The following is a 21,064-nucleotide window of genomic DNA, read 5'->3' as shown; positions in this document are numbered from 1 at the left end:
GATCAAACGCCTTTTTGGCCTCCAAAACGAGGCAACATGTTAAAGACCCGTAATGACTCCGTTACTAAGATAGCGCTACAGACACAGGCAGAAAGCAACGGCTACGTTATCAACATTCGCTCTCCACGTGCATACAACTTGCAGAGAAGTCAAGAAATGCCTGCTAAAAGATTGCTGGTTGGTATTATTGCTTTGCTTTTGCTTTGGTGGCTCGTTTAAAAGACTAAATTTTCAGCCCTTTCTCTTGTCTACGACCATACCACAGGGAAAGCACCGGTTCTCGTCCGATCACCGAAGTTAAGCCCTGTCGGGCGGGGTTAGTACTTGGATGGGTGACCGCCTGGGAATACCCCGTGTTGTAGACTTTTCATTTTCTCGGCCGTTTTATTTTGCATATGTTCATTTTTTCTTTCTTTTACTACCAACTTTGGCTATTCCAGTGGCTGGAAAGCACAAATAACTTTTTACACATTTCAGGAGACTCAAAAGATAGCCAGAAAACATGAAAAGTACCCTTAAAATGATCGCGGGATAAATTAGAATCTAAGTCTCGCGCGCTAACGTTCGCGTGCGAAACGGTTATTTATGACATCAAATTGGCGTGTGTGACATCAAATAATTCGAAGCAAAATGATATTCTGCCTTGCAGAACGGTTTTCAAGCAGCTAAAAGTGCGGAAAACTACGCCAATTCCCAAAGAAATGCGCCCGATCAACAACGGCAAAGCAAACAACACACGCGAGCCGTTGCATATTAACGGTCGACACGAATTCGAGCCGTCAAAACAATTCTATTCATGACTTGACTTGGAGAATGTCGGAGGCTCGGACCGTTGTCTAGTTTAGTCAACGAACCACCAACACAACAATCGTAAGGTAGAAATCAACTCACGGTTTGGCCAGCACTTCTCCTGTTACTTTCCTTGTCCTTTGCTCTTTCCATACTGTAAGTCAACGAACGTTACTTCGAGGACAAACTTGGCGGGGATCGAGTCAATGATTGACCGCCTGCCGAAACAAACGCAAATCGGAAAAGCCACCTTCTTCAGTTCAGTGCAACATGGATGCATGACAACACGAGTTCCAGCGCACTCGCCTTTTCAGTTGCAGCTGGAAATCCTTGGCTTGCTTGACACGTTCCTTCGTTGTTCACTGTGCCCAGTCGTCCAGCCCGGCCCGGCCAACTGACGAACAAAGCAAAGCGTCAATCATTAACCATCCACCATTCACAGGGCCAACACTTGCACTTTTTCGGGGGCGAGCGCGAACGCAGGCCCCCACTACCAGAAATTATACGCTCGAGTTACCCACATTTGGGGTAATCGCAAGGGTCAACCCGATCGAAGTGCAATGAAAGGGCCTCGCCTTGAGAGGACTGCCTCCTTGATCACAGTACCTCCCGCGTCAGGTAAGTATGAAAATTCTTGACGCGGGGGCCGTCAAAGGCAAACCTCCTTACCTCTATATCCTTGTGGTAGTGCTTTGCGGGCGTGCTAGAACCTCCAGCCTCACTTCTAGGCAGCTCTAGAGTAGCTTCCCTCCTCAGTCTGTGCCTGCCGACAGAGAGAAACGCCAGACGTTAGTGTCAGGAGGAGGCTTTCTTTGATTTCTTTCTTTGATTGAATGAAGGTTTCTTCCCCGAGGGGAAGTGGGCCGCACTCGGAGGTAGTGCTATACCGAGGCAACCCGTGGCTGGGACGAGGCAAGCCTCTTTTCCACAGCCCAGTTCCAAAAATCAGTTTAATATATGAGCTGCTCAATGAGCAGCGTATCAGATATTAAGCTGATAAGAACAGATACTACACTTGATCTTAGCCAAAAGGCCGAGAAGCGATACCGGACCTTCCCTCCCCTAGGAGGGTGGTCCAGGGTTTCCCCCTTTGAGATATGGTGGTCAATATGCTGTCGCCGAGGGGCCTGGAGCCGACTGTAGGCCGACGCTATGGAGCAAGTTGCCGTCGTAGACGCACTTGTTCTACAGCACAAGTCCACAAAAATCAGCAGCAAAGTTGATAACGTCCCTCCAGGGGTGAGTGAGATCAAACGCCTTTTTGGCCTCCAAAACGAGGCAACATGTTAAAGACCCGTAATGACTCCGTTACTAAGATAGCGCTACAGACACAGGCAGAAAGCAACGGCTACGTTATCAACATTCGCTCTCCACGTGCATACAACTTGCAGAGAAGTCAAGAAATGCCTGCTAAAAGATTGCTGGTTGGTATTATTGCTTTGCTTTTGCTTTGGTGGCTCGTTTAAAAGACTAAATTTTCAGCCCTTTCTCTTGTCTACGACCATACCACAGGGAAAGCACCGGTTCTCGTCCGATCACCGAAGTTAAGCCCTGTCGGGCGGGGTTAGTACTTGGATGGGTGACCGCCTGGGAATACCCCGTGTTGTAGACTTTTCATTTTCTCGGCCGTTTTATTTTGCATATGTTCATTTTTTCTTTCTTTTACTACCAACTTTGGCTATTCCAGTGGCTGGAAAGCACAAATAACTTTTTACACATTTCAGGAGACTCAAAAGATAGCCAGAAAACATGAAAAGTACCCTTAAAATGATCGCGGGATAAATTAGAATCTAAGTCTCGCGCGCTAACGTTCGCGTGCGAAACGGTTATTTATGACATCAAATTGGCGTGTGTGACATCAAATAATTCGAAGCAAAATGATATTCTGCCTTGCAGAACGGTTTTCAAGCAGCTAAAAGTGCGGAAAACTACGCCAATTCCCAAAGAAATGCGCCCGATCAACAACGGCAAAGCAAACAACACACGCGAGCCGTTGCATATTAACGGTCGACACGAATTCGAGCCGTCAAAACAATTCTATTCATGACTTGACTTGGAGAATGTCGGAGGCTCGGACCGTTGTCTAGTTTAGTCAACGAACCACCAACACAACAATCGTAAGGTAGAAATCAACTCACGGTTTGGCCAGCACTTCTCCTGTTACTTTCCTTGTCCTTTGCTCTTTCCATACTGTAAGTCAACGAACGTTACTTCGAGGACAAACTTGGCGGGGATCGAGTCAATGATTGACCGCCTGCCGAAACAAACGCAAATCGGAAAAGCCACCTTCTTCAGTTCAGTGCAACATGGATGCATGACAACACGAGTTCCAGCGCACTCGCCTTTTCAGTTGCAGCTGGAAATCCTTGGCTTGCTTGACACGTTCCTTCGTTGTTCACTGTGCCCAGTCGTCCAGCCCGGCCCGGCCAACTGACGAACAAAGCAAAGCGTCAATCATTAACCATCCACCATTCACAGGGCCAACACTTGCACTTTTTCGGGGGCGAGCGCGAACGCAGGCCCCCACTACCAGAAATTATACGCTCGAGTTACCCACATTTGGGGTAATCGCAAGGGTCAACCCGATCGAAGTGCAATGAAAGGGCCTCGCCTTGAGAGGACTGCCTCCTTGATCACAGTACCTCCCGCGTCAGGTAAGTATGAAAATTCTTGACGCGGGGGCCGTCAAAGGCAAACCTCCTTACCTCTATATCCTTGTGGTAGTGCTTTGCGGGCGTGCTAGAACCTCCAGCCTCACTTCTAGGCAGCTCTAGAGTAGCTTCCCTCCTCAGTCTGTGCCTGCCGACAGAGAGAAACGCCAGACGTTAGTGTCAGGAGGAGGCTTTCTTTGATTTCTTTCTTTGATTGAATGAAGGTTTCTTCCCCGAGGGGAAGTGGGCCGCACTCGGAGGTAGTGCTATACCGAGGCAACCCGTGGCTGGGACGAGGCAAGCCTCTTTTCCACAGCCCAGTTCCAAAAATCAGTTTAATATATGAGCTGCTCAATGAGCAGCGTATCAGATATTAAGCTGATAAGAACAGATACTACACTTGATCTTAGCCAAAAGGCCGAGAAGCGATACCGGACCTTCCCTCCCCTAGGAGGGTGGTCCAGGGTTTCCCCCTTTGAGATATGGTGGTCAATATGCTGTCGCCGAGGGGCCTGGAGCCGACTGTAGGCCGACGCTATGGAGCAAGTTGCCGTCGTAGACGCACTTGTTCTACAGCACAAGTCCACAAAAATCAGCAGCAAAGTTGATAACGTCCCTCCAGGGGTGAGTGAGATCAAACGCCTTTTTGGCCTCCAAAACGAGGCAACATGTTAAAGACCCGTAATGACTCCGTTACTAAGATAGCGCTACAGACACAGGCAGAAAGCAACGGCTACGTTATCAACATTCGCTCTCCACGTGCATACAACTTGCAGAGAAGTCAAGAAATGCCTGCTAAAAGATTGCTGGTTGGTATTATTGCTTTGCTTTTGCTTTGGTGGCTCGTTTAAAAGACTAAATTTTCAGCCCTTTCTCTTGTCTACGACCATACCACAGGGAAAGCACCGGTTCTCGTCCGATCACCGAAGTTAAGCCCTGTCGGGCGGGGTTAGTACTTGGATGGGTGACCGCCTGGGAATACCCCGTGTTGTAGACTTTTCATTTTCTCGGCCGTTTTATTTTGCATATGTTCATTTTTTCTTTCTTTTACTACCAACTTTGGCTATTCCAGTGGCTGGAAAGCACAAATAACTTTTTACACATTTCAGGAGACTCAAAAGATAGCCAGAAAACATGAAAAGTACCCTTAAAATGATCGCGGGATAAATTAGAATCTAAGTCTCGCGCGCTAACGTTCGCGTGCGAAACGGTTATTTATGACATCAAATTGGCGTGTGTGACATCAAATAATTCGAAGCAAAATGATATTCTGCCTTGCAGAACGGTTTTCAAGCAGCTAAAAGTGCGGAAAACTACGCCAATTCCCAAAGAAATGCGCCCGATCAACAACGGCAAAGCAAACAACACACGCGAGCCGTTGCATATTAACGGTCGACACGAATTCGAGCCGTCAAAACAATTCTATTCATGACTTGACTTGGAGAATGTCGGAGGCTCGGACCGTTGTCTAGTTTAGTCAACGAACCACCAACACAACAATCGTAAGGTAGAAATCAACTCACGGTTTGGCCAGCACTTCTCCTGTTACTTTCCTTGTCCTTTGCTCTTTCCATACTGTAAGTCAACGAACGTTACTTCGAGGACAAACTTGGCGGGGATCGAGTCAATGATTGACCGCCTGCCGAAACAAACGCAAATCGGAAAAGCCACCTTCTTCAGTTCAGTGCAACATGGATGCATGACAACACGAGTTCCAGCGCACTCGCCTTTTCAGTTGCAGCTGGAAATCCTTGGCTTGCTTGACACGTTCCTTCGTTGTTCACTGTGCCCAGTCGTCCAGCCCGGCCCGGCCAACTGACGAACAAAGCAAAGCGTCAATCATTAACCATCCACCATTCACAGGGCCAACACTTGCACTTTTTCGGGGGCGAGCGCGAACGCAGGCCCCCACTACCAGAAATTATACGCTCGAGTTACCCACATTTGGGGTAATCGCAAGGGTCAACCCGATCGAAGTGCAATGAAAGGGCCTCGCCTTGAGAGGACTGCCTCCTTGATCACAGTACCTCCCGCGTCAGGTAAGTATGAAAATTCTTGACGCGGGGGCCGTCAAAGGCAAACCTCCTTACCTCTATATCCTTGTGGTAGTGCTTTGCGGGCGTGCTAGAACCTCCAGCCTCACTTCTAGGCAGCTCTAGAGTAGCTTCCCTCCTCAGTCTGTGCCTGCCGACAGAGAGAAACGCCAGACGTTAGTGTCAGGAGGAGGCTTTCTTTGATTTCTTTCTTTGATTGAATGAAGGTTTCTTCCCCGAGGGGAAGTGGGCCGCACTCGGAGGTAGTGCTATACCGAGGCAACCCGTGGCTGGGACGAGGCAAGCCTCTTTTCCACAGCCCAGTTCCAAAAATCAGTTTAATATATGAGCTGCTCAATGAGCAGCGTATCAGATATTAAGCTGATAAGAACAGATACTACACTTGATCTTAGCCAAAAGGCCGAGAAGCGATACCGGACCTTCCCTCCCCTAGGAGGGTGGTCCAGGGTTTCCCCCTTTGAGATATGGTGGTCAATATGCTGTCGCCGAGGGGCCTGGAGCCGACTGTAGGCCGACGCTATGGAGCAAGTTGCCGTCGTAGACGCACTTGTTCTACAGCACAAGTCCACAAAAATCAGCAGCAAAGTTGATAACGTCCCTCCAGGGGTGAGTGAGATCAAACGCCTTTTTGGCCTCCAAAACGAGGCAACATGTTAAAGACCCGTAATGACTCCGTTACTAAGATAGCGCTACAGACACAGGCAGAAAGCAACGGCTACGTTATCAACATTCGCTCTCCACGTGCATACAACTTGCAGAGAAGTCAAGAAATGCCTGCTAAAAGATTGCTGGTTGGTATTATTGCTTTGCTTTTGCTTTGGTGGCTCGTTTAAAAGACTAAATTTTCAGCCCTTTCTCTTGTCTACGACCATACCACAGGGAAAGCACCGGTTCTCGTCCGATCACCGAAGTTAAGCCCTGTCGGGCGGGGTTAGTACTTGGATGGGTGACCGCCTGGGAATACCCCGTGTTGTAGACTTTTCATTTTCTCGGCCGTTTTATTTTGCATATGTTCATTTTTTCTTTCTTTTACTACCAACTTTGGCTATTCCAGTGGCTGGAAAGCACAAATAACTTTTTACACATTTCAGGAGACTCAAAAGATAGCCAGAAAACATGAAAAGTACCCTTAAAATGATCGCGGGATAAATTAGAATCTAAGTCTCGCGCGCTAACGTTCGCGTGCGAAACGGTTATTTATGACATCAAATTGGCGTGTGTGACATCAAATAATTCGAAGCAAAATGATATTCTGCCTTGCAGAACGGTTTTCAAGCAGCTAAAAGTGCGGAAAACTACGCCAATTCCCAAAGAAATGCGCCCGATCAACAACGGCAAAGCAAACAACACACGCGAGCCGTTGCATATTAACGGTCGACACGAATTCGAGCCGTCAAAACAATTCTATTCATGACTTGACTTGGAGAATGTCGGAGGCTCGGACCGTTGTCTAGTTTAGTCAACGAACCACCAACACAACAATCGTAAGGTAGAAATCAACTCACGGTTTGGCCAGCACTTCTCCTGTTACTTTCCTTGTCCTTTGCTCTTTCCATACTGTAAGTCAACGAACGTTACTTCGAGGACAAACTTGGCGGGGATCGAGTCAATGATTGACCGCCTGCCGAAACAAACGCAAATCGGAAAAGCCACCTTCTTCAGTTCAGTGCAACATGGATGCATGACAACACGAGTTCCAGCGCACTCGCCTTTTCAGTTGCAGCTGGAAATCCTTGGCTTGCTTGACACGTTCCTTCGTTGTTCACTGTGCCCAGTCGTCCAGCCCGGCCCGGCCAACTGACGAACAAAGCAAAGCGTCAATCATTAACCATCCACCATTCACAGGGCCAACACTTGCACTTTTTCGGGGGCGAGCGCGAACGCAGGCCCCCACTACCAGAAATTATACGCTCGAGTTACCCACATTTGGGGTAATCGCAAGGGTCAACCCGATCGAAGTGCAATGAAAGGGCCTCGCCTTGAGAGGACTGCCTCCTTGATCACAGTACCTCCCGCGTCAGGTAAGTTTTTTGTATTTTAGGCGGTTCGATGGGCGGAGTGCAATGCCCACCTTCCATTAAATACGATGAGGAAAAAAGCTAAAAGAACCGCCAAGGTAAGGGGGCACCCTCATACGAGGCCGGCCCGCCAACTTCGCCGGGGAGTCGAACCCCGCCTCACCTACAGAATTAAAAAACTATATAAAAGGAGAGGATAACAATCTATATACAAGATGAGAACAACGAGTCTACAGTACAACCAACAAAGGCGACCGAGCAGCGAGGAACACGTTACAAAGACAATGAACCCAGATTAGGGTTGAACTAGGTAGACAATTTAAGGTAAGTTAAAAAGCAACACAGAACAACCATTAAGGCGACTGAGCTGCAAAAGACAGTCCAGAACAGGACAAAGCTGAGAAAACTACAGTACTACCAATTAAGGCGACCATACAGCAAAGAGAGTCCAGAATAGGACTAAGCAAAACGAGCTACAGTACAAGGACAGTCCAGAATAGGACAAAGCTAAGAAAACTACAGTACTACCAATTAAGGCGACCATACAGCAAAGAGAGTCCAGAAAAGGACTAAGCTATGTAAACTATGTAAACCACAGTACAACCAACAAAGGCGACCATGCAGCAAGGACAGTCCAGAATGGGACTAAGCTATGTAAACCACAGCATGGAGCAAAGACAGTCCAGAGTGGGACTTAGCTATGTAAACTAAACTATGTAAACCACAGTACAACCAGCAAAGGCGACCATGCAGCAAAGATAAGCTTAAAGACGAAGATCAAAAACTTCCCCAGAGACAATGCCAATGACACCATTGGCACCCCATTGACGGTTGAAAAAACGACGGCGGCGAGGAGAGATGAAGCGCTTGAAAAACAGAGGTAAGTAAAAACGAGTTCGAGACTTGAGACATGCCAGAAGCTTAAGAGCACTTGGCCGCTCAGAGCGAAAACGGAAGTCGTTACGCTGGGACCAGACAAGGAATTTGCACACATTTAGAAGGTAGGCAAAGACCTTGGGAACACAACGGAACTCATCGCTACTGAAACCAAAAAGCATGTGCCGCAATTCAATGGGAGGGGCCAAAGGAGAAGCCAAAAAGAGAAGAGACTGGATCCAAGCAATTCCGCTTTGAGCGAGAGGGCAAGAAAAAAAGAGATGGCTAGAGCTTTCAAGATGAAAGCCACAAAAACATGCTTTGGGGATGTCATAACCAAATGAACAAAGCCTCTCAGCTGTGTATAAGACGCCATGAGCAATCTTCCAATTTAGGTCAATAACTTGCCTATCAAGAGGCAAGAAAAAGAGAGATTGCCAGGTCGAGAGCCAATCCAGATTAGGAAAAGCCTGACGGAACTTGACAACGCAATGTGGACGGCAAGGATTCAGGGAGAGCAGGAGCTGATAACACAGCTTGCAGGTGATGGACTCGACAGAGATTGGACGAGTCATCGAAGAGGCAACAACAAGACCAGAAGGAGACCCAGAGCCACCAAGAGCACGCCAAGCCTTGAGCAAAGCGGCATAGAAAGGAGGTAAGACATCAGGGTCAAAATTAAAAGGATCAGAAAAGACTTCCAAGGGGGAGGCATTAAAAAAGAAAGTAAACCAAAAAGTCATCAGGCCAACCCAACCACTGGGAGAAGACGCGAAACGTTTAATCCACTGAACAAGGAGCGACTGTACCTTGAAATCAGTGGATACGACAGAAAAGCCACCATTCTCGTGAGAATGAAAGACGACGCTTCGAGCTACAAGATCCCTTTTGCCGCTCCAGAAAAACTTAAAGACAAGCGAATTAAGTTCCGACAAGGCCCAAGGAGGCATTGGGACCAAAGAAGCAATATACCATACCCTAGACAGGGCAAGTGCATTGGAGACAATGGCCTTACCACCATAGGATAGAGTCCTGGAGCGCCAAGAGTTCAGACATTTCTCCACCGCCTCAATACGGGGAAGCCAGTTAGAATCGTCCATGAGGCCGTTTCCAAGAAAGACCCCCAGCACCTTGATTTTAACAGACGACCATGCAATTGGCACAGGAGAATCGGAGCGATTACGCCAAGCACCAAGCCACAAACCCTCACATTTAGAAAGATTGAGCTTAGAGCCAGTTCCCTTTTCAAACCTCTCATAGGTGGAGAAGACAGCACGAGTAGCATCATCCGAAGTCGTGATAACAGAAGTGTCATCAGCATACAGGGAAAGGACCGGCAAAGGGTCGGGGATCCCAGGTAGCCTTAAGCCAACAATAGACGGATGCGAACGCAAGTTGGCAGCCAAAACCTCGATGGATATAACGTAGAGCAAGGGTGACAAGGGGCACCCTTGACGCACACCGCGAGACGGCCAGAACGGATTACTGGTATAACCATTGATAAGGATAGCACTACGAATGTTAGAATAAAGAAGCTTGACCCAAGATATAAAAGAAGGACCGAAGCCCATATGATTTAGAGTAGAAAGGAGAAAATTCCAATCAACCCTATCAAAAGCTTTTTCTTGGTCAAGAGCCAAAATCGCAGCCGGAAGGTTATTATCGTTGACATAATGGACAACGTCTCTCAGCAAGGCAACATTTTCTCCGATGTAACGCCCTCGAACCCCACAGGTCTGGTCAGGATGGATGACATGCTGCAGGACCTTAAGAAGACGGCCAGCAAGGGCGCGCGCGCACAGCTTATAGTCTACATTAAGAAGACTAATGGGACGCCAGTTTTTATGAAGAAGTCTATCCCCCTTTTTATAAATTAAAGAGATCAAGGCAACCCTCTGGGAAGATGACAAGCAGCCCAAGTCAAGAGAGGCATTAAGAACCTCAACTAGATCAGGCCCAAGAATGTCCCAGAATGTGATGTAGAATTCCATGGGAAGGCCATCAGATCCAGGAGATTTACCCCTAGCCATGCCGTTGAGGGCAGCATGCACCTCACTGACAGTGAGGTAGCCCTCACAATCACTCGCTTGCTCCGCAGAAAGGGAGGATGAGAGGTGAGACAACAGATCAGCTTGAACATCACTGTCGATATCATCAGCAGAGAAGAGTGACGAGTAGAAGTCCGTCCAAGATTTACAAATGCTATCTAGGTCAGAGACTATAGAGCCATCAGAATTTTTCATAGCGGAAATCCAATCAAGAGTTCCTCTTTTCCTTTCTAGCTTTAAGAAATAACGCGAGGAGGTCTCACCCTCCTCAGCCCACTTGACTCTGGAGCGAACCTTTGCTCCCTGCGCAGCAGAGAGATCAAGAGCAGCTATTTTAGAGGAAACATTTTGATAAATGGGCAAGAAAGAGACATGCCCCTGATCGATTTTGGACTTCAAATGATCCGCAAGAGCAATAAGGATGGACCGAGACATGTTCTGACGCTGGGACTTCTCTTTGCAATACTTAATGGCAAGACCTTTGATCCGTTCTTTACCCCGATCCCACCAGGAGAGGAGGGAGTCAAAGGAGTTCTTTTTGAGCTTCCAAGCCAGCCAGAAGGACTTGATAGAAGCTACAAAGTCAGCATCAGCGAGGACAGATGAGTTGAGCTTCCATCTACCTGGACCACGAGGAATTGGTTCCGGGATTGAGACCTTAAGGACAACAGCAGAGTGATCCGAGAAGGGGCACGACAAGATTTGACAAGAATCCACCCGATGAAGCCAAGAATGAGGGCACCCAACTAAATCAATGCGGGAAGAAGAAGCCCCATCCGGCTTAAGCCAAGTGAAGGCAGCCGTAGTGGGGTGCAACGAGCGCCAGATGTCGACGACACAACAGTCACGAAAAAGATCTCCAAGAGTAAGAGAACTCTCACGAGAGGTGTCAAAAAGGTTAACTCCACGGCGATCAAGAGACCGATCGAAAACCGCATTGAAATCCCCACACAGCACAGTGGGCACCACAGGATCAATTTGGTCGGCACAATAAGCAAAGAAATCATTCCGCTCAGGATTCCTATTTGGGGCGTAAACACAGGCAACGCCAAAGGTCACATCGTTTTGAGAGAAATGCGCCATGATAAAACGACCCTCACTGTCAAAAGCAACCTTAGACAAAGAGAAGGTCGATCTGTATAAGATGACAGAACCACAGGAGCGAGTGGATCCTGGAGAAGATACGGTCAAAAACCCGTATGAAGAGAACCAGGAATCACACTCAAAACAACTAGAGACATGAGTCTCCTGCAAGCAGACGAAATCAACGGCGAGGTGGCTAAGCCACTGCAAAAAAGACAAACGTTTGTTATGGTCACGCAGACCATTAACATTAATTGTCAAAAAAGAAGCCATGTTTAGGTCTTTCTGGCGCGAGGCCTACTCGACAGAGGCCTGTCGGATGCAACTACAGGTAGCTTAGAGTGAGAGCCAGACCTCTGCAGAGACTGACTACCAACCCTAGAATTAACCGAAACAGGTGATGACCGGTTCTTCTGCAAAAGCTTGCCAACTACACTCCTGGCCTTAGTCTTGAGTTCTCTAGTCCCGTAAGACGAGGATGAGAGACCAGGGGAGGATTGGGAAGAAACCAGCCCTGGACTAACATCCGGTGCAGCAGGCTCAACACTCCGAAGGATGCTCTGACTCAGGGAGCCAGCATCCCCTTCATCCACCACAGCCTCAACAACCTTACAATCCTCTCGCACAACAACAGCAACAGTAGCAGCAGTAACAGAAGCCTCAGCAGCAATACACTGGGAATCACTAACTTCAGCAACAGCCGGGGCAACATCCTCAGACATAGGCTGCCCACAAGTAAAAAGATAGCCATCGGCAGGAGACACCTGATTAGAGTCACTAGCCTGAACAGCAGGAGGGTCCCCCCTGGAGAGACCAACAGAGGGGTCTCCACCAGAGGGATCAGCAGGGGGGTCTGCCCCAGAAGAATCGACAGCGACGGCTCGCGACGAAGCCGTATTAGCGTCGGCGATAGAGGCAAAAGAGGTGTAGCCATCAGAGGTTGGGACCGGCGCAGGACCACTCTGGCCACCGGAGGCCTGCCCCGGTGCAGGATCATCCCGACCAGAGGCCTGCCCGGACGATGAATTTGCACTACCGGCAGCTGAGCCCCACGCATTTGTACAATGGCGGGCAAAATGCCCAGAAACCCCACAGCGACGACACTTGTCCTTGTTGGGACAATCAGCGGACTTATGACCCTGCACAGCACAGAGGTTACAGACAAGGGGCTGGCCCTTGTACCACACTCTACATTGATAACCACCAATGGTCAAAGTACGGGGCGGGGAAGAAGACAAAGCGACAGAAACAAGCCGCGTTCCCGTGAAGATGTTCGGGTCTGAAATATACTTTTGTTTTTTAACATTCTTGACTTCACCGAAGTCGGAACAGACCCGAGCGATGTCACCATCATCCTCCTCATAGGGATAGTCAAAAATGTGAAGGGAGGTGAGAGGAGGACCTCCCCCAAGAATGGGGCACCGCAACCCAAAAAGCGTGACACTAGAGTTTTCCATAGCATGCCTGAAACCATCACTAGTGGTGAAAGAAACCCTCACCACGTCGTAACCAATTTGGACAGCAATTACTCCGTACAGGCTGAAACAGTCAAAGACAGCCTTCATAATCTCGTCCTTAGACTTGCCAACCAATTTGCGACCAATTTGGATGTTAACAGTTTTGGCCAGACGCATGATGAGAGATTAAAGTAATTGGATTGAAACTAAATAATACAAATAAGGAGTTATAGATACTAAATATTAAGAGCAAGACTTTTGCTTACTCACACAGTTATAAAGGACTTTAAATAGCCAAATTATTAAGAGTAAGACTGCTGCTTACCCAAACAATAATAAATTATAAATTATTAAGAGCAAGACTTAATTGCTCAAGCAGCTATAAATACTAAATGTTAAGAGTAAGACTTTTGCTTACTCACACAACTATTAAGAGCCGGACTCAAACAGCTCTAAATTATTTTAAATTCGGAAAAAATTAAGAGCAAGACTTTTGCTTACTCGAGAAATAATAAATTACAAATTATTAAGAGTAAGACTGTTGCTTACCCAGACAATAATAAATTATAAATTATTAAGAGCAAGACTTAATTGCTCAAGCAGTTCTAACTACTAAATATTAAGAGTAAGACTTTTGCTTACTCACACAATTATAAAGAACAAACAATTATAAATTATAAACTAGTAAGAGCCTCAAACAACTCTAAATTATTTTAAATTCGGAAAAAATCGAGAGCAAGACTTTTGCTTACTCGAGAAATAATAAATTACAAAATACCAAGAGTAAGACTTTTGCTTACTCAAAAAACAAGTATGAAATAAAGACAAGTGACAGACTTTTGCTGCCTCAAAATTACTAATATAAACAATTGCAACAAGGGAAAAAAAAAGCACGAAGAAAGCGCGCGAAAAAGCCGGATGCCGGATGGGTGAAAACAGACACAAAAAAGCGCGCGAAAAAACAGACACGCAAAAAGAAATTAAGCCGGATGGGTGAAGGAAGCACCCACAAACACGCTAGATAAGCGTGCGAAAAGAAAGGCGAATACAAAGAAAGCAAACGCCAAGGGAAAAGGGCCAGACGCAAAAACAAGCGAGCGCCAAGGGAAAAGAGGCAAGAACGAAAACAAGCAGCACCAAGGGAAACGGAAACAATAAAGGACAGAAAGGCCGAAAACAAAGGCTGAGCTCAGCGAAAAAACAAGCACAAGGTAGATAAAATTATTTAGCCCACAAAAATGAACCAGGGACTAAATAAGAAACGGACAAAAAATGAAGCGACAAACAAGAAAAGCAATAAACGAAGCCGGACGAAAAAACGTAGCGACAACGAAACTAAACAAGCTATGTAAGCAAGCTATACAAAGCGGCGCGTGAAGGTGAGAACCACACCCTCACAAGGCAAGAGCAAAATGAGCAAGCAAAATAGCAAAAACCTCAAAGATCAACGATCAGTGAGGAAAACAGAAACAAGTCGAATTTAACGATCAGGGATCGAAAAGTAGCGAAACTGGTACAAAGTACCAAATAGGGAAAAAAGCAAGCGTGAAACAAGCAAAATGAAAGCCGCGAGTGAAGGTGACAACCACACCCACACAAAGCAGCAAGCAAATAACGTAAACAAGAAAGGAAAAAACCTCAAAGATCAAAAATCTAAGAGGGAAAAACGCAAATAAATTGAACTAAACGATCAGAGATCGAGAAGTATCGGTAAAGGTACAAAGTACCAGATAAAACGAACGAAAATAAGGCAGAACGTAGAAGTCCTTCTACCACTAGATTAAATATTCACCAGCAAAAATATATAACGCCAACAGAGCAAACAAAAGAACAATAAAGATGGATAAATAAATATGTGCACTCACGAAAACAATTGATTTCTCTCTTTTTTCTCGGTATCCGCAGAGGGACAGACACTTACCAAAAGCCCAAAAGCCCGCGTCAGGTAAGTTTTTTTATGTTTAAGGTAGACGGCCGGGCTCCCTTACGGGAAGTGCAATGCCCGCCGACTGACAGCCTCATCCATAGCGTGGATACAGTGCAAGTCCAACACTAATGGGTCTACCTAAGGTAGGGAACACCTACAAAAGTAGCCAGTTCGCCAACTTCGCCAGGGAATCGAACCCTGCCTACCTTTTCCAGAAATTCCCAAACCCAAAACCCCACGCACATAACAAATAAAACAAGACAAACTATACATAACAGAACAGGACACAAGCCTCAGTACAGTACACCAACCAAGGAGACCCAGTACAAGAGGACACAAAACAAAAATGCCCAGATTAGGACCATGCAAAGGGAGCCAAGCTAAACAGAAACACCCAAAATAGGGCCAAGCAAGAATTACAAGCTGAGGGTAAGCTGACCAGCAGCCACAGAAGCAACTACACCGCGAGCGCCCCATTGACGATGAAAATAACGCTGTCGACGGGAGGACTTAAAACGCTTGAAAAACAGCGGAAGGAGGAAACGCACACGAGTTTTCACCTTGATGATCACAGTCGCAGCGCCCGGAGGAATGTCACGAAAGCGGTGATCATTCCGGGATTGCCAGATAGCGAACTTACAAACATTAAGAAGATAAACAAAGACACGAGGAGTAGCACGCAACTCATCAGAGTTAAAACCAAAGAGAACGTGGCGAGGAAGAATAACAGGGCACATAGGGGAGAAACCAAACATAAGAGACTGGAGCCAAGACAAAACACTCTGAGCAAGAGGACAAAAGAAGAACAAATGTTCAAGAGACTCAATGGGGGCACCACAAAAACAAGACAGAGGGACTGGCAAACCAAAGGAAACAAGACGCTGCGCGGTGTAGAGAACGCCGTGAGCGATCTTCCAATTGAGGTCAATAACCTGGCGATCGGGATCGAAGAAAGTGAGAGAGCGCCACGTGGTGGGCCAATAAAGGACACCAAACGTGGACGCAAACTTCACAACACAATGCGGTTGAACAACGTTCTCGGAAAGAAGGTACAAATAACAGGATTTGGTGGTCATATAAGAAACAGGAGTACAAAAATGAGGACAGAGAGAGCCAAAAACCAAGGAACGGCGAGACGCCGAAAACGAACCATCAAGACTCTGCCACGCAATCAGGAGCGACTTGTAGAAAGGCGGCAGGAGACTCGAGGTAAAGGAAAAAGGGTCAGAAAAGACTTCAGCCGGAGAAGCATCAAAACAAGACTTGAACCAAAAAGACATGAAGGACACCCAGCCAGAAGGAGAAGAGGCAAAGCGCTTAACCCACTGACCGAGGAGAGACCAGACTTTGAATTTAATGTCAACAACAGAAAAGCCACCAAGCAAAGGAGATTGAATGACCACCGAGCGAGAAACCAGTTCGCGCTTGCCGCTCCAGAAAAAGGAAAAAACCAAGGCAGAGAGCTCTCTCAGGACCCAAGGTGGCATGTGAACCAAAGAGGCCACGTACCAGATCCGAGAGAGGGCCAAGGCATTGATGACAAGAGACTTGCCACGAAAAGACAAGGAGCGAGCACGCCAAGACTTAAGAACGTTGTCAACCGCAGTGATGCGAGGCCGCCAGTTATCTTCCTCAAGATTCCCAACACCCACAAAAACCCCAAGGGCTTTAATTTTGACGGAGCTCCACTCCAAAGCAACTGGAGGGTCAATGCGACCAGACCAGCTACCAAGCCAGAGACCCTTGGACTTGGACTGGTTAAGTTTTGAGCCAGAAGCTTTCTCAAACAGAGAATACACCTCAAAAGAGGCCTTGATGGAATCATCAGATGTCAAAATAAGCGATGTATCGTCAGCGTATTGGGAAATGGGGGACAACGGAGGCAGACCAGGAAGACAGAGACCAGGAATACGAGGGTTGCAACGGATATTAGCTGCAAGAACCTCGGACACGAGAACATAAAGAAGAGGAGACAGGGGACAGCCCTGCCTGACACCCCGAGACAAGCTAAAAAAGGGAGAAAGATAGCCATTAACATTGACTGCACTCTGGACTCGAGAATAAAACAAGTCAACCCAAGAGATGAAAGAAGGGCCAAAACCCATGGAGGACAGAGTGGAGCGCATGAACGCCCAGTCAACACGGTCAAAGGCCTTCTCCTGGTCAAGAGACAGAATGGCGATGGGGGTGCCAGAGGAAGAGGCAAATTCAACGACGTCACGAAGAAGAGCAACGTTTTCGCCGATGAATCTGCCAGGGACCCCACAAGTCTGATCTTTGTCGACCACCAAATGAATGACCTTGAGCAATCGACCAGCGATTACACGAGCAGCTAGCTTGTAATCAACATTTAAGAGGGTGATCGGGCGCCAGTTACGAGGATCCAAGCGATCACCCTTCTTAAAGGACAAAGAAATAACACCACGGCGTTGAGAAAGGGATAGACAGCCAGAATCAAGACACGAATTGAGAACAGAAACAAGATCAGAGCCAAGGACATCCCAGAACTTCAGGTAGAATTCCATGGGAAGGCCATCGAGACCAGGGGCCTTACGCCTAGCCATACCCTGGAGAGCCGCAAGGCACTCACCAGGAGTAAGGTGACCTTCACACACAGAAGCTTGATCAGAAGACAAAGAAGACGGGAGGTTGTCAAGAAGAGAAGCCTGGACAGAGGGGTCAGTAGTACCAGCAGTGAACAGGGAGGAGTAAAAAGACGCAAAGGAGTGGCACAAATCCTGAGGAGAGGAAATGATAGAACCATCACTCTCCCTCAACGCCGAGATCCAGCGGTCGGCAGCGTTTTTCTTTTCAAGACGAAAGAAATAGGCAGAGGAGGTTTCACCATCCTCAACCCATCTTATACGGGAGCGAACCTGCGCCCCCTTAGCAGCAACGGAGTCAATGATGGCCAATTGAGACAGGACCCCATGGTAAGGAGCAAGACAGGAGACAGATCCGGCGTCGATCCTAGCCTTGAGATGGTCAGCAAGGCGGACAAGGAGGTCCCTGTTTCTGGAACGAGCAGCAGATCTGTCACAGCAAAAACGAATCGTGAGGCCCTTAATGATGCTTTTCCCCTTCTCCCACCACTTAGCCAAAGAAGGAAAGCGAGGGATGGAGGCACGCCACGACGACCAAGCATCAGTGATGAGCTTGATGTACTCCTCATCTTCCAGGACAGAAACATTAAGTTTCCAGAGACCTGGACCAGGGGGAATGACGTCCGGAACAACAACAGACAGAGAGACACCGCAATGATCAGAAAAAGGACACGGGACGAGATCACAAGACGAGACAGAAGATACCCAAACGTAAGGGACGCCAATGAGATCAATACGGGACGCAAGACACCCATTCCACCTGGTCCAGGTAAAACCTGAGGCCGAGGGGTGTAGGTACCTCCAAATGTCGATGGCACAGCAAGAATCAAAAAGGTTAAGCAAGGAAGAAGAGCTCTCACGAGAAGAGTCAGAGGGATCAGAGCCAGAACGATCAAGGGAACGGTCAAAGACCGTGTTGAAGTCACCAGCAAGGATAGTTGGTATCGAAGGATCAATCCTAGTATGGAGGTCATCCAGGAACTGATCTCGAGCAGGGTTGCGATTCGGACAATAAATACAGCAAACACGAAATAATTTGGCACAAAACGAGAATTCACATTGCAAGAAGCGCCCATCAACATCACACCAGGAATTTACTAAGGTAAACGAAGAGCGAAACAAAACAATGCAGCCACAAGAATGAGCAGCGCCAGGGGACACAGCAGAACCAAAACCAGAAGACTGAAACCACAAGGAACACTCAGAAACAGAGATACAATGAGTTTCCTGGAGGCAGACAACGTCCACACTCACAGGGAGAGATCGCAACCATTGCATGAGACCAGCCCGTTTGGATTGATCCCGAATTCCGTTACAATTTAGGGTAAGGATGGACAAAGCCATCACACAAAAGAGATGAGTGGCCATCCCAAATTCACAGAACAATCACTTTTTAATAAATGACCTCGCCCTAGCCAGGCGTGCTGCCGAAACAACCCCAGGCGGCAACCGGCTGGAAGCATCAGTACTCTTTTTAGGCCTTGTGGACGAGCTTTTAGCAACGGGTGCAGCAGAAGAGGAGGGGGGAGCAGAGGACCCAACCCCAACGCTCGCAGAGGAAGGAGCGCCGGTATTCTTCTTGAGCTTTTTGGAAGGAACCTTGGGCTTGGGCACAGGGGATGAGGAAGAGGGAACAGAAGGCCCACTCTCAACATCCTCGGAGGAATCCCCCGAAATGGCCCGCTTACGTGGATCAGACGCCAGAGACATCTCAGTATCCACAGGGGTGGCAATACTACTAATACTTTCGCTAACGTTACTATTTTCATTTCCAATAATACTTTCATTTACATTATTACTTAAGATAGATTCACTACTATTATTACTATTACTTAAACTACTGTTATTTATGTTAATTTGGGAGACATTACATAATTCACCCCCGGGTGGAGCCCCACCCGGTCCACAATTTGCCATAATTGATTGACTCAATTGAGAGTCCAATTCATCTAATTGGTTAAAGCGCTCATCAAGAGCCACATGCCCCTCATCCACAACAACAACTGGTTCACTATCACCATCAGGTTGGCTGAAAGCGGTAACCACCGCTTCAGCCACACTGGCTGCATCAGCCAAAGCACAATCTTCCGAACATGCAGACGCCAAGGCCTGCGCATCTTCCGACACGGACCTGAACCTAGCGTCAAGGTCTTCAGCCTGTTGAGGGCCATGGGAAGGGTCACCTGCCGGAACAGGGGGGGGATTGCCAGCAACACCCCAAGGATTAGGGCAGTGGCGTGCAACATGGCCAGGCTGATGGCATCTGAGGCACTTGCCTTCATCGGGGCAAGCAGACGCCTTGTGACCACCCTTAGAGCAGATGTCGCAGGTCAAGGGCTGGTCCCGATACCACACCTTACACCGGAAACCTTCCACAAAAACAAAACGGGGGATGTCCTTCTTCACAATCATACGGACCAACCGAGTGCCAGTGCACACATCGGGGATGTTAGTCCAACGCTGGTACCCCACACTTTTAACAACGCCAAAATTGCCAAGGACAGTGGCAACAGGGTCATCAGGGAATTCAAAGGGGTAATTGTAGACAGAGACATTCACCACCCGAGGGGGGGGAGGTGCAGGACGAACGATTAAACATCGTACTTCATTTATAGTGACCTCACCCAGCTCTTCCAAAGTCTCTTTAGCAGAAGTACTTTCATTGCTAAAGGAAACACGGGCGACACGCCCAGAACACAATTGAATCGAAACAACTTTATAATTAGGGTGGTTATTGACGAAATATTCAAGCACCCATTTGGCAACATCAGGAGATGTAGTCTCAGCTGAGAAACCCTTGCAGTCAATATCAATAGTGCGCGACAATGAGCGACGCACCATAATGACAACCAAGAAACCCCAGATGGGGAAAAGGAAAAGTTAAGCCCGGATGGGCGTGCACCCCACCGGATGGGTACCCCGCTCCAACCAACCAACTACTCAAAAAACGAACAAGAACCTCGAAGGAAATATGGCGCCGAAAATCGCCCAAAAAAGATGATGAAAAGTGTAGCGTCGAAAACGCAGAAAGCTCAAAAAGCTTTACAACCAGCGAGCTGGCGTACTTACCAAAAGAGACGGGAGTGAAGACTTTTGGCACACCACAAGGATAGGGCCTCCGGCCATACACTCTAAAGCGTCAGGTAAGTATGAAAATTCTTGACGCGGGGGCCGTCAAAGGCAAACCTCCTTACCTCTATATCCTTGTGGTAGTGCTTTGCGGGCGTGCTAGAACCTCCAGCCTCACTTCTAGGCAGCTCTAGAGTAGCTTCCCTCCTCAGTCTGTGCCTGCCGACAGAGAGAAACGCCAGACGTTAGTGTCAGGAGGAGGCTTTCTTTGATTTCTTTCTTTGATTGAATGAAGGTTTCTTCCCCGAGGGGAAGTGGGCCGCACTCGGAGGTAGTGCTATACCGAGGCAACCCGTGGCTGGGACGAGGCAAGCCTCTTTTCCACAGCCCAGTTCCAAAAATCAGTTTAATATATGAGCTGCTCAATGAGCAGCGTATCAGATATTAAGCTGATAAGAACAGATACTACACTTGATCTTAGCCAAAAGG

General features: G+C 47.6%; 12 non-coding genes across 12 annotated transcripts in view; 4 read left to right on the top strand and 8 right to left on the bottom strand.

Annotated features, from left to right (window-relative positions):
* Positions 1–246: 246 nt before the first annotated feature.
* On the top strand, positions 247–365 carry LOC149101839 (5S ribosomal RNA). The gene has a single exon (XR_016202693.1). It is a non-coding gene; the product is annotated as a 5S ribosomal RNA (ribosomal RNA).
* An 886-nt stretch (positions 366–1,251) lies between these two features.
* Positions 1,252–1,415, bottom strand: LOC149101838 (U1 spliceosomal RNA). Its single transcript, XR_016202805.1, has one exon. It is a non-coding gene; the product is annotated as a U1 spliceosomal RNA (small nuclear RNA).
* A 227-nt stretch (positions 1,416–1,642) lies between these two features.
* Positions 1,643–1,834, bottom strand: LOC149101837 (U2 spliceosomal RNA). The gene has a single exon (XR_016202759.1). It is a non-coding gene; the product is annotated as a U2 spliceosomal RNA (small nuclear RNA).
* Positions 1,835–2,282: 448 nt separating this feature from the next.
* On the top strand, positions 2,283–2,401 carry LOC149101836 (5S ribosomal RNA). Its single transcript, XR_016202692.1, has one exon. It is a non-coding gene; the product is annotated as a 5S ribosomal RNA (ribosomal RNA).
* An 886-nt stretch (positions 2,402–3,287) lies between these two features.
* LOC149101835 (U1 spliceosomal RNA) lies at positions 3,288–3,451 on the bottom strand. Its single transcript, XR_016202803.1, has one exon. It is a non-coding gene; the product is annotated as a U1 spliceosomal RNA (small nuclear RNA).
* A 227-nt stretch (positions 3,452–3,678) lies between these two features.
* Positions 3,679–3,870, bottom strand: LOC149101834 (U2 spliceosomal RNA). The gene has a single exon (XR_016202758.1). It is a non-coding gene; the product is annotated as a U2 spliceosomal RNA (small nuclear RNA).
* Positions 3,871–4,318: 448 nt separating this feature from the next.
* LOC149101833 (5S ribosomal RNA) lies at positions 4,319–4,437 on the top strand. The gene has a single exon (XR_016202691.1). It is a non-coding gene; the product is annotated as a 5S ribosomal RNA (ribosomal RNA).
* Positions 4,438–5,323: 886 nt separating this feature from the next.
* Positions 5,324–5,487, bottom strand: LOC149101832 (U1 spliceosomal RNA). Its single transcript, XR_016202802.1, has one exon. It is a non-coding gene; the product is annotated as a U1 spliceosomal RNA (small nuclear RNA).
* A 227-nt stretch (positions 5,488–5,714) lies between these two features.
* On the bottom strand, positions 5,715–5,906 carry LOC149101831 (U2 spliceosomal RNA). The gene has a single exon (XR_016202757.1). It is a non-coding gene; the product is annotated as a U2 spliceosomal RNA (small nuclear RNA).
* A 448-nt stretch (positions 5,907–6,354) lies between these two features.
* LOC149101830 (5S ribosomal RNA) lies at positions 6,355–6,473 on the top strand. Its single transcript, XR_016202689.1, has one exon. It is a non-coding gene; the product is annotated as a 5S ribosomal RNA (ribosomal RNA).
* An 886-nt stretch (positions 6,474–7,359) lies between these two features.
* Positions 7,360–7,523, bottom strand: LOC149101829 (U1 spliceosomal RNA). The gene has a single exon (XR_016202812.1). It is a non-coding gene; the product is annotated as a U1 spliceosomal RNA (small nuclear RNA).
* Positions 7,524–20,884: 13,361 nt separating this feature from the next.
* LOC149101828 (U2 spliceosomal RNA) overlaps positions 20,885–21,064 on the bottom strand; it is a 192-nt gene continuing 12 nt past the window's right edge. Inside the window, exon 1 of the small nuclear RNA XR_016202756.1 lies at positions 20,885–21,064. This exon is cut by the window's right edge and continues 12 nt beyond it. This is a non-coding gene — a small nuclear RNA (U2 spliceosomal RNA).

The sequence above is a fragment of the Orbicella faveolata genome, unplaced genomic scaffold, assembly GCF_042242905.1.
Source record: "Orbicella faveolata isolate gen_17 unplaced genomic scaffold, um_ofav_v1 contig_36, whole genome shotgun sequence".
In the NCBI taxonomy this organism is placed as follows: Eukaryota; Metazoa; Cnidaria; class Anthozoa; order Scleractinia; family Merulinidae; genus Orbicella; species Orbicella faveolata.
This window is presented reverse-complemented; position numbering and strand designations above follow the sequence as displayed.